The sequence below is a fragment of the Marmota marmota genome, unplaced genomic scaffold (genome assembly GCF_001458135.2).
Source record: "Marmota marmota marmota unplaced genomic scaffold, marMar, whole genome shotgun sequence".
NCBI classification, from domain to species: Eukaryota; Metazoa; Chordata; class Mammalia; order Rodentia; family Sciuridae; genus Marmota; species Marmota marmota.
This window is the reverse complement of record NW_025999913.1, coordinates 8,008,272-8,014,650: the sequence shown is the minus strand read 5'-3', so window position 1 is coordinate 8,014,650 and position 6,379 is coordinate 8,008,272. Positions and strand designations below refer to the sequence as shown.

The 6,379-nt window shown below is 46.4% G+C and overlaps 1 long non-coding RNA gene across 1 annotated transcript; it reads right to left on the bottom strand.

Annotated features, from left to right (window-relative positions):
- Nucleotides 1-4,617: 4,617 nt before the first annotated feature.
- On the bottom strand, nucleotides 4,618-6,061 carry LOC125615544. The gene is made up of 2 exons (XR_007346152.1): nucleotides 5,959-6,061; nucleotides 4,618-4,743 (listed from the first exon to the last, which is right to left on the bottom strand). It is a non-coding gene; the product is annotated as an uncharacterized LOC125615544 (long non-coding RNA).
- Nucleotides 6,062-6,379: the final 318 nt, after the last annotated feature.

Sequence of the window (6,379 nt, the reverse complement as noted above, 5' to 3'; positions counted from 1 at the left end):
ACAAAGTGAGATAAAAATGAAGCAAATTCCCGCCCCCCCAGGGCAGATCTAGGAGCAGCCATCTCAACTGAGTTCGCCTTGGTGTAAAAGGAGAGGATACGAACACATTTTCATAGATGGAACACATGATACAAGCATCTTTCAGTCCTGGCTTGTTTCATGGGCAATCTCTCTAGAATCCAAAAAAAAAAAAATAGAGAAAATTCAAGATCCGAGGCAGCTGCCCTTGGCCTGCCTCCACCCATGACCTATTCACCAAGTGAGGATCTGCCTGGTCCTGAGGTTCTGGATTTGAGGGAATGGAGGACAGGCTGCCAAGCATCCGTGATTGCTTGTGTGCTGTGCTATTAGTTGGTGAGTGATGCTACAACTGTCACTTTCTGTCCCTGATTCCTAGCCTGAAATGTCTCTGCAGAAAAAGGGCAACTCTGTCAAAATGTCCCTGATCATTTTAACTGCATCAGGAGTCCAATAAAGGCCAAGGGAGGAGCTATAAAGTAATTAGCTGGAGAATTCTGGCCCCCTGCCTGGAGGTTACTTGGCCTTTTCTCCCCCTTGTCCCCTGGGGGCTGCAGTTCTGTCTCTTTCCTATTCCTTTGGGTTCCTACTCAACCCCACAGGCATTGTTTTCTAGGAAGGAGTGCTAGATGCAGAGCAACACTGTCACTTTCCCGTGTCACTCCCAAGACAGAACTGAACTGAACTCTGTCCTCTTTCAAAGTCACAGTCACATAGGGGTCTTTTTAACAAAACAAAACAAAAAAACGATCTGGAAAACAACAAAAATAGGTGATCTTTCTGGGCATGGTGGCACACACCTGTAATCCCAGTGGCTCAGGAGGCTGAGGCAGGAGGATCACAAGTTCAATGCCAGCCTCAGCAACTTATCGAGGCTCCAAACAACTTAGTGAGACCCTGTCTCAAAGCAAAAGATAAAAAAATTATATTGGTCTTCATTTTGATTATTGTTTCTGGTGAACAATTGTTAATTTGGATTTTCATTTATTTCCAATAAGTGTATGGTTATATAGAGAGGGAAAGGTTTGAAAGAAGCTCAAGATTTCTTCTTTTTTTTTTTAATGCTGTTGGAATTTACAATTCTTTCTACCCAACTATGAGTTCAAAGGGGTCAGCAAAAGCTCACCGCCAATGATCCAGTTTATGAAGGTTTAGAGAAGCATTCCAGATGGAAAAAATAAGGCCAAGCAAAGAGGAAAATGGAAGTTTCCTCTACCAGAAATAGGGAAAGGACTCAGGAAGAGACTAAGTGACAAGAGCATTCCCCCCAAAAAAGCGTTCCCAGGCTGTGACAGGCAGGCACACACACACACACACACACATGCACACATACACACTAAAGCAGGCCCACACATACTCGCCATACATGTACACACATACACACACATGCAGGCACACCCATACACACATGTACAGGCACATATACATGCAGGCAGGCACACACACACATACACACGTGCACACATACACACTAAAGCAGGACCGCACATACTCGCCATACATGTACACACATACACAAACATGCACAGGCATATACTCATGCACACACACACGTACAGGCACATACACACGCATCATGCAGGCACACACACATGGACATATAGACACACGCCCACATATGTATCCCAGTCTGTTAGGACCAGATTCACGTTTCTTGGGCTCCACCTGCCCTTTGTCCATGGAGGAGCCATGAAGTTCATCCTGCGTCTGACGGTGGCACGCAAAAGAAGAAAGTACAAACCCCCAGCACCTGCCCTCGTCTTCTGAGAGCCACCACGGGGCCAAGCAACCTCAGACACAGAAGCACAGTTGAGTGAGACACCAGCAAGAGTGGAAGACCTTCTATATTTAGTTTTTGTTTTAAGCTCCAAACATGCATACCAACGGTGCTCAATGGATGCTTCTGAGTGTGTGAGAGGATTGGTTGGACTCTGTGAGTTTTTTGAAATTAACTGCGTGATCAAGGCCAAGGGCTTCCCCAGAGGGTCTCAGGCTGTGCTGTGGGGGAGTGTGCACTGGGGCTCGCAGAACCCCGTCCTCTCTGTTCCTGTACCATCCACATCTCCTCTGTCCTCAAGAGAAGGTTCCACAACCAGGAGTAGGTAGCTGATATCGTCCTTCCTCTCTTAGAATGCACCTTAGCTCCCAGGTAGCAGTCAGACTTCAATGAGCTCCTCGTGAGTGCTGAATATACTCCAGCAGGCTGTGTTCAATGTATTTTCACTCATTTATGACTGAAATAAAACCTGGCCCTCTTCCCTCCAACCTGGGGAATGGGAATTCTGGAAGCAGCCATGGCTGAGGAGGAACGAGCTAGAATCATGGAGTTTGCTCAGCTGCTGTATAAATATTATTCTGTCCTTGTCCTCAGTTCTCTGAGCAGCTAATGATTAAACTACTGTGGCTTAAAAATGAAACCTTGGGGCTGCTCTCTGACCCTCCCTGGTCACCCCCCAAACCTCTCCAGGGAACTCGGACTTCCAAACCAGGACAACTGTCTCTCCCACCCAGTGATGGGGGCTGGATTTTTCTCCTCTTAGCTTTTCTTTCTAGCTTGTTATTTCCATAATTATCTTTAATTACTCTCCTCCTCCTCCTCCTCCTCCTCCTCCTCTCTTTCTTTCCAAACAACACCCTATTTTCATTCTTTGCGGAGGCAGCAGGACTGCCAAGTTTTGGGCAACTCTCGCTCTGACCAAAGTCCCAAGGAAGAGGTGCCGTCGGTCAACTGAGGGCACCGGGGAGAGGCTCAGAGGGTGAGGAGGGGGTTTTGTGCTGCTGTAAACATTGATGTGGCTGTGTCCCTGTGGTATGCTGTTTTTAGGTCCTTTGGGTATAGTCCAAGAAGAGGAACAGCTGGGTCAAATGGTGGTTCCATTCCCAGTTTTCCAAGGAATCTCCATACTGCTTTCCAAATTGGCTGCACCAAGTATTATCCATCTTTACAGGTGTGGAGTAATATCTCCTGGTGGTTTTAGTTTGTATTTTCCTATTAGTGAAGTTGAGCACCTTTCAATATACCTGTTGGGCCATTTTTATGTCTTCTTTGGAAAAATGTCCCAACAAAGATGAAATCATTGCTTGGTAAAAACATCTTCACTCCCACGTCCGTTGTAGTATTATTCCTAAGAGCCAAGGTGTGGATACAACCTAAATGTCCACCAGTGGATGAATAGATAAGAAAATGTGGTACATATACAGAGTGGAATATGATACAAACTTTAAAAAAGAGACCCTTCCATTTGCCACAAATTAACTAGCAAGGTGTGGTGCTAAGTGAAATAAGACAGAAAGCAACACTGCATGACCTCACTTAGATGTGGAATTTTTAAAGAAAAAGAAAAGCTCAAATACATACAAAGAATGAAGCAGGTGACTATCAGAAATGGAAGGAGGAAATAGGGAGACATAGACAAGGATATGAAATGCCAGATATACAGAATAAATGATCTAAATGTACAACACGAAGACTAAAGTATTGTATCAGGGATTTTTGTTAAATGCGTAGACCTTAGCGGGTCTGGTCATAAAACAGGTAACTCCATGAGATGTCGGATTTATTAATCCACTTCACTGTACTAGCCATTGTGCTATGTGAGACTCACGATACCATATGGTAAACCTCAAGCATACACACTAACACTTTTTTAAATGAGTAAATGAATTCATTGAGTGCCAACTAGGGAACAAAAAAATACCGCGACACTGACTCTGGTGAGTTTTCCAATCAGGAGGCCTTCCCTGACATTCTAGGTTGGCTCCACAGTTTAGTTATTGTGACTTGTGCTGCTGTAAACATTGATGTGGCTGTGTCCCTGTGGTATGCTGTTTTTAGGTCCTTTGGGTATAGTCCAAGAAGAGGAACAGCTGGGTCAAATGGTGGTTCCATTCCCAGCTTTCCAAGGAATCTCCAGACTGCTTTCCAAATTGGCTGCACCAAGTATTAGCCATCTTTACAGGTGCAGAGGAACTTCCTTTTCCATGTTTAGCCAGCACTTGGAATAGGGCTGAGACACGTGGCTGTCCATCCGCCAGGATCCACCCCTCCCTCCTCAACTTGAGGCGGCAGGGATGCAACCTTTCGGGTGACACAATTCTCACTGGTGATACGCAGGCAGAAGTCATTGGGAAGAGGCACCATCTAAGAATAAAGTGCAGAAAGGAAGTCTCGCACTCTGCTGCCCCTTGGCCATTCCCTCTCTCTCTTCTGTGCAGCCCGGAGGCCCAGCGCCGTATTGGAAAACAAGGGTTGGCAGGTCAGGAGAGCCTCGTGTGCTCAGTGAACACAGTGGACAACAGAACACCGACCCTACTCTGGCCTCCTCCAGCTATTACTTTGTGGGGTGAACAAGCTCTTACTTCCCAAAGCCATCACGAGTCAATATTTCTCATATTTGTTTCCAAATACTCCCTTAACTGATGCAGGGGAAAGAAATCACTTGATCCCTGCCAATTATATCATAAAGGTACTAGCAGATAATGGGAGAAGTAAAATAGTTCCACTCCTCCAAGCCTCCATTTTTCCCTGGGTAAAGTAAGTAACTGTTCTTGGCGTGTCTCCTTATTGAGTTGTTGTGAGCATAAAATATGTGAGAGCACTTTGAAGCCTGTAAATTGGTTTATTATCAGTCGCAGATGCCATCCTCGATGGCAGTCTGAGTGCCCACCTCCCTAGGGCTGTTAGGACGGCCTCCAGGAGACCTGTTTTTACCAATCTTCTTAGACCTACAACAGAGGAAATGTACAAAGTCAGTTACCACAGGAACTCGGGATATTCGATTGGGGGTAATCGGTGTTCCTCATGAGCGGCTTCAGAGGACATACAGGCCTCATACATGATTTAAAAATGAGGAATTTTTTTTAGGTTCAGTCCTGCGTTCATTTCTTGGGGCTTCTGCAACAAATTGCCACCAACCTGGTGGCTTAAAAACCAGAAATTCTCACAGTTCTGGAAGCCACATTCTGAAATCAAGGTGTCAGCAGACTTGGTTCTTCCGGGAGCTGTAAGGGAGAATGTGTCCCATGCCTCTCTCTTAGCTCCTAGTGGCTTCGGGAAATCCTTGGTGTTCCCCAGTCCACAGACACTCCTCTCTCCTCCTCATCCTCACTTACGTTCTTCTCCCTGTGTTGCTGTGAATTCCTCCTTTTCTGTTTTGTATCATGACACCCCCTGACTGGTCCATCCTCAGTCAGGGTGACCTCACTTGGAAATCCTCCCCTTAATTACATCTGTAAAGATGCTTATTCCAAATAAGGTCACATTCTAAAGTTCCCCAAGAGGGACACTCAGGGCTCTTTAGGACCGGAACCTGGGTATTGATCCATACCTTTGCAAAAAGTGGAAATTTTAATTTTCTCTTGGGGACCCAGAGGGTCTGTGGTTACTGAGAGATCCTCCCAGCCCTCCAAAGGAGGAAGGTTCTAGAAACAGCAGACGAGGCCATGAAGGATGCAGAAACAACAACAGCTTCAGGAAAGGCTGTGACCACTTCCCCTGAAGAGCACCTTCATCTCCCACCTGTGTGCCTTGCCCTAGTTTCTAGAACAATCTTAACAGGATGCACCAAGTACACCCAGTGCATTTCCTCTCCTCCTGCCTCCCAATCCTTAATGTGGCAGGGTTTCAAATTATGTCCTGTTCCTTTTTTGTTTTGACCTGGAAAATGGGGTCCTAGGGCTGCCCAGAAATCACTCTAGTCACAAATCATCCCCATGATTGGGCCCACACGACCCTTTCTGGTTCCACAACCTCTCCACACAACTTCCTCCGTCCTGAGTCACTGTGCGCTCAGGCCACTGAGCCTCTGTCTCAGCATCTATTTCAGAGCCCTGTCCTGACACTTGATGGAGTTCTTGGGACCCCTCCCTTGCTCTCTCCACTTTTCCTGAATCCCACCCTTGCCCTCCACCATTTTTTTAATTGAGATACAATAAACAGACCTCAGAGAATACTGAGAGAGGTGGAGGCACAGGAAAAGAAGCTCAAGGGCTGCGTGGACGCTGATCCATCAAGTATCGAGGTCTCACATAACCACGGGGCCAGCCTGACCTGGAGGGAAATTAACCTGCAATTATATTAGGAAGTCTACGGCGAGTGTCAAGTGGGTGGGAGAGAGACGAAAGCCCTAAAGAGAGTCGCGAAAAGGGAGCAACCCTTTCATGCACGGCAAAGGTGGGATTCAATTTAATGAAGAGAAGGTTCTCTGATAGTTCTTGGCTGCCTTCTCATATTTCCGACATCTTGCCCAAGCATACGGCTGAGGACTTCACAGTCTGTATCTCTAGCCCCAAACTTCCTTCTCCCGTCTCATTCTTGTTATCGACAGGATTATGGGAGCATCTCCGCCTGCCTGTCTCTGAG